The sequence below is a fragment of the Macaca fascicularis genome, chromosome 3, assembly GCF_037993035.2.
Source record: "Macaca fascicularis isolate 582-1 chromosome 3, T2T-MFA8v1.1".
NCBI classification, from domain to species: Eukaryota; Metazoa; Chordata; class Mammalia; order Primates; family Cercopithecidae; genus Macaca; species Macaca fascicularis.
This window is the reverse complement of record NC_088377.1, coordinates 39,627,275-39,637,722: the sequence shown is the minus strand read 5'-3', so window position 1 is coordinate 39,637,722 and position 10,448 is coordinate 39,627,275. Positions and strand designations below refer to the sequence as shown.

The 10,448-nt window shown below is 49.3% G+C and overlaps 1 long non-coding RNA gene across 1 annotated transcript; it reads right to left on the bottom strand.

The window, feature by feature from the left end:
* Positions 1 to 8,111: 8,111 nt before the first annotated feature.
* On the bottom strand, positions 8,112 to 9,865 carry LOC135969828 (uncharacterized). The gene is made up of 2 exons (XR_010585229.1): positions 9,626 to 9,865; positions 8,112 to 8,229 (listed from the first exon to the last, which is right to left on the bottom strand). It is a non-coding gene; the product is annotated as an uncharacterized lncRNA (long non-coding RNA).
* Between the last annotated feature and the right edge of the window lie 583 nt (positions 9,866 to 10,448).

Here is a 10,448-nt window from a genome sequence, read left to right as displayed (position 1 = left end):
CAATCAACCGGAGGCAGCAGTTGCCCACTGTGTAAAAGTCTCTGCAGGACTGAGCCTCTGGCACGGGGACTCCAATCCCTGAAGCAGAAGCTGTCCCACGTCGCATGGCCTGATAGACCTGCACCTCCAGGGCTTCTCATTTCAGTCTCAGCAACAAATCTACCAAATGTCATCAACATCACAGAATATTCCTCGAGGCTTTTGGCTGTTGCTTCTCCCCAAGTTTACTCTAGAACCAGAATGGCAATACTCGGAACAGGATGGTTCTCAGTCACTGACCCTCCTGGTAAATACACTGTCTCCAATGCCCTTTCCCGCCAGTCACAGCTTCCTTCGAGTCAGGCTCGAAGGCCACCTCCCCAAGAAGGAAACCTCTTCAATCCAGCAGCCACAGCTCCTGTTCCCATCTAGAGCTTGTCTGCCAGGAAGGGAAGACTCCTCATTCCAGAGACAGCAGGTGCCACAAACTCAGGGTATTAGCCATTGTGAAGGCAAACACTCATGAAATTAATACACTTTTTCCTCCTTGGATACTGACACTTCCTCTTCTGGAGGTCAGCCAAGGTCATCTGCACGAGTCACGAGCGTGATGGCTCCAGCCCCTCCTTCGGTGTCAGCAGTGTGGTTCCGCTCTGAGACCATCCTGCATCAGCCGGGCCATGCACCTGTTCCCACGACTGCTGTCAGCAGACTACAGCGATTCTAAGATAATCAGCAAGCTGATGTTCCGAAGGATGCATTTTAAAGAAAAATGTGCAAGTTTTACTGCATGAAATCAGCTACATCTTTTGCTACTCCAGAGGCTTGTTTTGCTTTCCTCAAGGTTCTCTACAATGATCCCGACAGTCAAGGTTCCCAGTTACAGGCAGAGGGGTTGGGCAGGCCGCGTCTGATGTGTAACACACACAGAGGATCCACCTCAAGGGATTTTCCCTGTTCACCAACATCATCAGGACAAAGTTTAAACAGTAATAATCTGCCTGTCTAGAAAACTGAGCCCACTTGAGAACTAGGGCAACAAATGTGTTTGACAAAGTTGCAGGTGGACGTGTTAGTGAATGAATCACTATTTCAAGGAGGATAAAGGCTCACTATTCAAAGGCGTGTTTTCGTCAAGTTTTGTAATTTCAGCTTCATGCATTTAAATCATGAAGTGAGGCTTCTACCTGATACATGACAGAATCTCTACAAAATAGACAAAATTCCAATTTTGCACATTCACTCTCATTCTTTTCCATATGCATACGGATGGTGGTAATTTAAGTTGGCATTCCAACAGGATTTCTAAATTAAACTGTCTTCTACTTTAAACACTACGTGTTAAACATTACATACTCCATTGTTCAACATTTAAAGCAGGGTCTGTATGGCCAGTTTTAAAGATTTCTTCCTCACTAAAAACAAGCGTTTAACCAATAAATGGTCTACTCTAAAATATTCTAGAGACAGAGATACATTTGGAGAGTGGACACACTTAACACAGAAATTCGGAACATCAAACAGGCACAACCAGCAGTGAGGGCGGAAGGGGTGCCATGTGAGTGCCCCTAAAAACACGCACAAGCCTGGCTGCTTAAAAGGAATGAATATAGCTCAACACTCTGAACATTGATGTGTCTACTGCCTTACAGAATCCTCCTAGCTGAGCTGCAGGAATCTTCCTTGGAGCCTTTTCTCACCTACACTGCCTACAGGTGCCCACTGGGCTCCCAGGGCAGTATCGTGTCTTTGTTTAGAATATCACAGTATCTGGAGGCCTGTTTAATCCCAAGTCAGAGCCTTATCATAACTCAGACACCATCCCTCAGGACTTGTGGGCCAACTTCGGCTAATGCAGTCTGTTCCACGGTGCCCTGCAGATGGGCTTGGTGCATCCACACGATTTTAAGATTTAGGGCTGCCGTTTTCTGCAGTCACAGACTTACACATTCATCATGACTGAAGGCAGCACGTGTTTTTATGTTCCTTCTGTAATGGTAATAATCATGGCAACATTTCCTTGATCCTTAAAAAAGCCACCTAACAGCAGTTGCATTCCACCCCCTTCCTTAAAATTAATAGAATTTACCAAACTAGGTGAAATCAGTCTTCATGAGAAAGTGACAAATCAGTGTTCACACAATGGCATAATAGCTGGGCATACAGTGTATGTCAACATCCCAAACTAAGCACCCATCACAGTTATTCCCAATTCGCAGGAAAGCTAGAAAAATTAGAAGGCTTAAAACATAATTATAAATGAAAATAACAAGAAACAAAAGTTTCTGAGGAGCATTTGTTAGCCAAGCAAGGAAAGCCATTAACCAGTGCTGATTACATTGCATTTGATTACAGCAGCCAAAGACGTGTCTAGAGGAAGAGACGTTTAAAGATTAGTCTTTCGGTAAGAATGGTTGCTTAACAAGTTCACACTACTGGGCTACACCAATCGTCAATTAAAAAGCAAGGCAAACGAGTGTAAGTCATTTTCCTTAATTCTTAATACGTCAAAAGTTACCACATTGGCCAAACTGGTCTCCAACTCCTGACCTCAGGTGATCCGCCTGCCCCGGCCTCCCAAAGCGCTGGGATTACCGGCGTGAGCCACCACGCCTGGCTGAGAAGTGTTTGACAGAGGCTGCGGGGAGGCTCCTGTCCCTTCCTGGGACATCCACATCCCACACAGTTTCCCATATCGACTATGACACTCGAAGCATCACAGCAAGGGCAGCTGCATCCCCGCAGTTCTCTGCACTAATGCCACAGCTGCGTGACCAGCCACAGCCCTGGAGCTGCCACTCAGCCTTACTGTGCTGGCACAAGCACAACAGAAACTACCACGCCCCCAAGAGGGAGGAGTGGGGACCCAGGGGAGTGAACCAGGAGGGAGGAATGCGGCCCAGGGGAGTAGGGAGGAGTGGGGGCCCTGGGGAGTGAACTATGAGGGAGGCGTGGGGGCCCAGGGCAGTGAACCAGGAGGGAGGCGTGGGGGCCCAGGGCAGTGAACCAGGAGGGAGGTGTGGGGGCCCAAGGCAGTGAACCAGGAGGGAGGTGTGGGGGCCCAGGGCAGTGAACCAGGAGGGAGGTGTGGGGGCCCAGGGCAGTGAACCAGGAGGGAGGCGTGGGGGCCCAGGGCAGTGAACCAGGAGGGAGGTGTGGGCACACAGGAGAGTGAAACAGGAGGGAGGAGGGTGGAGTTCGGCCCAGGGAGTGAACCAGGAGGGAGGAGTGTGGTCCAGGGGAGTGAGCCAGGAAGGAGGAGGGAGGAATGCGGTCCGGGGAATGAACCACGAGGGAGGAGTGCAGTCCATGGCAGTAGGGAGTGTGGTCCAGGGGAGTGAACAAGGAGCCTCTGGGGGTAGCAAGTTCACACACCACAAATACCTCCCAATCCATCCGCGTGCAGGGAGGGGACGGAAACCATGCAGGACCTGCAGCGCTTTCTCCTCACAGAAGAGGAGTGAGGATACTGACTCATACATGAAATCAGAGCTAAAGTTCTACCACGGTGGGGAGACGCTTCACAGATCCAAATGGGTGCAAAAAGAAGCCAATCATACAAGAGCAGCGGATGGAAAGGGGTCAGAAATTTAAGCCTGTAACAAGCTTTCAGAAAAAACTTCACTTGATCTGCAAGATGACTGCAGCTCTGCCTGATCATTTCTGCAAATGTCTAACTCGCGATGAGCCATCTCAGAGCCCTTCAAGAGGAGTAACAAAATCAAAACACCAAGGCATCCTCCGTATTTTAGATAGCCTGCAACAGTATGGAAATAAGCAGCGGTGCCAGAGCTTTCAAGTTTGTTTGAAGTAAATTCCAGCATGAGGGCAGCATCTTTCTCGCTGAAGCAATGAGGTGGGCCCCTGCTAACCGCATGGGAGACCAGCTTTCAGCTAAGGTGATGTCAAGGGTCTGCAAACCATGATCCCCGACCGAGCCTTGGCCAGGGAACCAGAAGTGATTTTTACACTTTGAAGTTTTAACAAAAGAAATATATGTAGAGACTTCTGTGACCCATAAAGCATAACACGTCACCTACCCTGCCCTTTACAGGAGCTTCTAGCTTTGGTGTCAGTTGCAAAGTGTTTCTATAAAATAATGTCACTGATTCTCAAGCATGCCAGGAAAAGTCACACTTCTGAACAACCCTCAATGGAGATGCACCATCCTGTGTGTTTCACACAGATTTTAGTTTATTAAAAGCCAAAATAAGGGAGATAATTCAGCTAAGTATTATAGTAACACAATTTGAGATACTTAATGATGTGTGACAACAGAACAATTGGCATTCCTGTGAGAAAATAAACTAGCTCAAACACAAAATAACAAATCAAAGCATGTTTCAGCCTCTCAAAGTGATCAGTGAAATTGGGAATAACTTTCAGTTAAATGATACTTTAAAAAAAAAAAGCAAAAACAAAACAAATACCACTACACCGTCACTCCTTAAATTTATTTAACTACTGCTGCAAAATAAAGTGGAGAGATTTCTTACTGCAGGTCATCGTTACCATGAAATAGACCTCTGTGCAGGCTCAGGCCCTCCAGCTCACAAAGGCAGGGGGAGGGAGGAGAAACGATGGCCAGAAAAAAAGGGACAGGGCGATCATGACCTAATCAGCAATTGTACCCTCCCACCTTTCTTCTGGACTTAAAATTTTGGAGCCATCTGGGTTTACCTTCCTATATCCATAAGTCAGCAAGTTCTCGAAGCCAGAAATCTCCAATGCTTCTGGCATGCTTCTGGCAGCCAAGTCCTCTCGGCCTTCCCCCATGTTTTAAGGCCCCATCAGCTCATCCCTGGATAGTATCAATGGCCTCGGAGCTCCAGTCAACCTTGCACTCCACAGACTCAAGTATGCCAAGAGCCACTCGAGGTTGCCACTGCTATGACCAAAAGCTTTCAGAGACAGTCGCCAGCACTGCACAAATCCATGTAGCTTCACCAGGCACAAAGTGGCTCCAGCATTCCATCCAGTCTGTCTCTGCTACCATAGCTGTGAGTCTATGATGTGTCAGGAAGGGAAGGAAGACACCATGTAGATCATCTCATTTAAGCTTCAGTGTCACAAGGTGGATTTTGTCATGCCCCTTTTATGGATAGGTCCTCCTCAGGGGAGGACCACGTAGAAACCCCACACACAGCACACACGTGTGCATGCTTACTCCACACATGCCACCCCTTCACCCAATACTATACACGCAAACGCATGTATGCACTCCATACACACCCTCAAATACCCTCACCAAATGTGATGCATGTACACACTCCACACATACCCTCAAATACATACGACACACATGAACATGCTCACTCCACCCACACCTGCTAAATACACTCACCACACATGCACAAACGTGACACACGTGCACACTCATTCCAGACATCACACCCCTCACCAAGTACACAGGTGCACACGCCCCCAAGTCCAGAACCTGCAGACTCCACAAGCTTTGGTTTCCCCCACTGTTTCTCTCAGCACATGAGATCCACACACAGGTGTCATTTACTGACATCTAACACCCGGGGAGGCCCTTAGACAGAACTGCAGTCACAAGTCGGCTTCATTCAGGCATTCATCACCAGCCTCCTGAAGCCACCTCCTGTCCCCACGGGGAGCGGGGGCCGAGACCGGAGACATCACTGGGCTTACAGATCCCCAAGGCTGGCAACCCAGAGAAATCAAGAGGGCTCGGCCACGGCCCTGGAGGGAGACGGGTACTGGCTCAGGTATGCGAAATAGGAGTCCTCATTTCCGTACAGTGTCACCTACGACAGCGTAAGGTGAAAGCCAGTGGTTTGGCATTCCTGGGATAGACAGTCCTGAAATTACAAGGGAAGCTTTTTACTCCTCCCCTCTGAACACATGAGGTCCATGGTCCCCTCACATCTAACACTGGGAATACGAATCAGTGACTCCTTCTCCACCTGAGGACCACCCAAGAGGATCCACACACCTGCTACAACAGCGGCACCGCACCTGGTCAGCAGGGGAGCAAAGCAAATCCCACCTTTATGACTAAAACTGGATTACCCCGACACTGGCAGCCTGCAGTGTGTATATCCCTCAAGCCCCCACATCTGCACCACCTGCAAGAGGAACACAAGCCCTTAGTCCCAGGTTCTCAGGACGGCCTGTGAGGTGGATGCTGGCACCTTCTCATCTCCCAGTGGAGAGGAGAGAAGGCCAGGGTTAGGACTGGTGTATCAGGAGGGTCGGGGTTCAAACCCCATCTGCCTCACAAAGCACCCCTTCCCGTTCAAGTGACTTCTAACATCAGCCTTAAAATGTACCACAGTTACCAGCAATTCTGAGTGTTGTTCCTTAGGACGTCATAAGCAAACATTTTGTTAGAAATATTTTGCCAAATCTGCTTTCAAAATCCTATGTTATGAAATGACAAATGAAAGTTTGAGCTATGAAATAAAGCACATAGTTAAATGAATCCCAAAATGACTATCGCGAAGGAAACTTTAACTTGAAGTGAAAAATATCCTCTAAATGACATCAGCCAGAATTATCTTCAATCATTACTGATCCCACATGCTTCATGAATTATACAACATCATCTCAGATATGAACTTAAAACCATTAGCTGAATGCACGTTTCAGCACAACCAAAGTTATGCTATAATAAGCAGCACAGGCATCTCTGGAGAGGATTTTAATTGGGACTACAAACGATGCGCACGATTGTGGTAAGAGGTTTCATGCTGGCTGTTCTCCAAGGTGTGACACAGAGAAACACCACTAACCTCAAAGACACCTGCTGCTTTGTAATGAGATGAGAGACGATGTGGACGGACTACTGTAAATATTTGAAAAGGAGAAACAATGCAAGGAAAGAATCGTATCAGTTTCCCTTTACATTCTTAGAAAAAAACGATTTTTCTTTTCGGATGATTTAAAAAGACAATGACATTTCTGGATTTTTTTTTTTAACTTTTCTTTCTGAGACAGGGTCTTGGCTCTGTCACCAAGATTGGAGTATAGTGGAGCAATCGCAGCTCACTGTAACCTTAAGTGATCTTCCCACCTCAGCCTCCAGAGTAGCAGGGACCACAGGCACGCACCACCACACTCAGCTAATTTTTCTGTTATACAGATGGGGTCTTGCTATGTTGTCCAGGCTGGTATTGAACCTCTTGGCCTCAAGTGATCCTCCTGCCTTGACCTCCCAAAGATTTAGCCTAAGCGACCATGTGTTATCAGAAAATAGACATTAGAGCACATGCATTTCTATAAGATTTTCTACCTCTTTTCACTGGGGAAAAAGGTAACTTGCCTCCAAGGGTCGGAGACAAAGCTGTTACTGCAGACAAGAACGCTGTGCATTCCGGGAACCGCTACACCACGAGACACGGCCGTGCACCCTGGACGCAGGAGTAACAAACGAGGCTAGCACAGGCCGATGTTGGCCCTCTCCAGAAGCAGGCCTATCCTTCCTCCTCTCCTCAGCCCCCTCCTCTCCCTTCAGGCCTCAGTGGCTGCTGACAGGGGAGAGGCCACAACTAGAGGAGGCTCTCAACTCCACCAGGGACAGGAGCCCAGGACCCTGGGGACACAACTGCTGCCCTCTGTGCCCACCTCCTTCTGGTCCAGCCTTCTCAGGAGCCAGACGTGGCCACTTTGACGCTCTTTCCCTTCTGTGGCTCCTACAAAAACCAGTTCAGCGAGCCCAGGCTGCCTCACACTCCAGGGACACCCGGCACAGGCCCCCTTCATGACCTTATCCAAGCTCCCGGGGCCAGAAGGGTCTTGCAATGTTTCACTTTCCAGTTGAGCATCCCCAGCCTGAAATCCAAAGTGCTCCGAAGAGCATTTCCTTCGAGTGTCATGAGGAAGTTCGGAATGTTTCAGGTTTTGGAGCATTTTGGAGTAGAGACTCTCAGCCTTAATTTGAACCTCTTCAAGGAAGCCACACACTGAAGCCCCCGATGTCCACCCTACACAATCCCAGCACACCCTCTAAAGTCCTCAGCAACAGATTTTCTTTCTTCAAAAATAACCACAAGTCACAAACTCACACGCAATCACAGAAGGGGGCTGTGGACACCCGCACAGACGATGAAATTTAACTGTCACATTTTTACCTGGGTAATTTAAAGTTATTTCTCAAAACACACCTGTTTTACTGAGTTGCATTTTAAGGTGAACACACACAAATCATTTCAGGGAAACCAACGTCACTTTGGGCTGCGTGTGGTTTCTTGACTCCCGTGAATAACTCAGCGTTCACCTTCACTTCTGGATAACGGAGAAGATACAAAGAAATCTGTTAAAACAAAGACATGAAAACAAGTTTAAGAAGGGTTTGAAAGGTTCCTCCTGTCCCCCTTGGAGGGGAGAGGAGGACGCCTGGAAAGCTCACGGGGGACAGGAGCACAGCCTCCTCGGTGTGCCATGGACGCCGCCTCGCCAAGGGGAGAGGATGATGCCTGGAAGACTCACAGGGGTAGGAGCACAGCCTCCTCAGTGCTTTCTACATTCAGCAGCTTCAGAAATTACCGTAGAAGCAGAACACATGAGAACTGAGACTGGAACATCCCAAAGAAAGGGGACGAGGGGTCAAAAAAAGCATTCGATCATTACCAAGGAGCGCGGGCATGAAGCCGCTTCAAAGACCATGTGAGAAGTCACTCATAGGCGTTTCAGAAAATAAGGGTAGCGCGAGATTGCTCGATCAGCTCAAACAGCCTGCCGTCCCTCAGGCCATGAAGTCTCTGAGTTGAGCCTCTCAGTGAGCAGAAGTCACTCGCATCTCTGCCAGAGAAAGTACTACAAGCCGACACAAAACCTCATGAAACCTGGGCTTCAGCCGGTCGACAACAGTGCGTCTGACATGGTACATCCCTCCAGATGGTTAAAGACCCCAGGGGTTTATCAGACAACCTCAAAGGGCAGTGTCTGTCCAGCCCCCTTTCCAAGTTCTGGAGGATTTTTCCTGATGTACTATAAGCAGCATGCTCCAAAAGAGACGTAATTAACTGGCTGGGGGTCCTCTTAATTTTGAAATTAGAAACACACTTGGCCAGGCACGGTGGCTCATGCCTGTGATCTCAGTACTTTGGGAGGCTGAGGCAGCTGGACTGCTTAAGTCAAGGAGTTCGAGTCCAGCCTGGGCAACATTGCAAACTTCCATCTCTACAAAAAATACAAAAATAAGTCAGGCATGGGGACATGTGGGAAATGTGCCTGTGGGTCCTGGCTACTCAGGAGACTGAGGCAGGAAGATCGCTTGAGCCTGGGAGGTTGAGGCTGTAGTAAGCTGTGCTCACACCACTGCCTGGGCAACAAAAAGGTTTTTTTTTGCCTGTCTCAATAAAACCAAAGAGAAAAAGAATTATATACCTGACTAGGCCAAAATAAAAGAGGCCTTGTGGAACCACCTGAAACGCAGCTTCAAATTCTGGCAGGGCCTCCCCTGGCTTGATTTGTGGTGAGTGTAGGACCACTCTGAAGGATAGGACCCCAGGAACCTTCCGAGACTAGACCTTACAGTACAACTTCCCTTCGCTGGATGGAACACTGGCCTTGGAGCCTAGGACACCCTGGGGCAGTGCCACCATCCTGAGGCCACCATGGCACAAGGAGGCCCTACCATCATGAAGCCTGGGACGTCCGTCAGAGCAGTGCCACCCACCTGAGGTCGCCATGCCAGGGGAGCCTGGACATCATGAAGCCTGGGACATCCTGAGGCAGTGCCACGAACCCGAGACTGCTGTGACACAAGGGGGCCCTGGTGCCACTGAGAGGCTGCACAGCAGGTCCAAGGCCAGGCCAGGAGTGAAGAGGCTCCACATCCTTTCCATCCCTCCAGCTGAGTCCACAGACGTCTTGGAGCAGAAATGCATCACCCTCAATGTACACGGGTAAGTTTTTGGCCACAGAATCTGGAAGCATAAAAGATGGTTCTGGGCTGGTTGGTTGTCGACTCGGACCTGTCCTCTTTCCACACAAAACCTGGCTCACACCAAGCAGCGTCTAAGTCCTGGAAGACCTGCTAAACACAAGTGCAGTTACAAAGCAGAGAAACTGGAGGGGGCCGGGCTGTGCTCCAGTGGCACCAGCGTTTCTCAGGAAGACCCCGGGCATTACAGGGTCCAGGACAAGGGCTTATTGGGATCCAGGACATGGAACAAGAACCCATTCCCCGGTCCTGTTGAATGTGAATTGGCTAAGGGCCGATTCCCTCCCTCGGAGGACTGAGCACTGCCCCACAACACATACCAAGGTAATAACAAGCCCGTTACCAGCAGGAGGCTGGTGATGAAGACGTGAGGACCAGATGAGCACAAGGGATCCTGACAGATCATCCCTGGCACCGAGCAAGGGGCGGACAGCACCCCCTGTTCCTGATGCATCAGCCCTGGCACTGAGCGAGGGGTGGCAGCATGGCCTGTGCCCCTGCAGATGCAGAGGGATGTGAGGGGGGCGCAGGCTGGGCTTGGAGGCTGACTCAACCA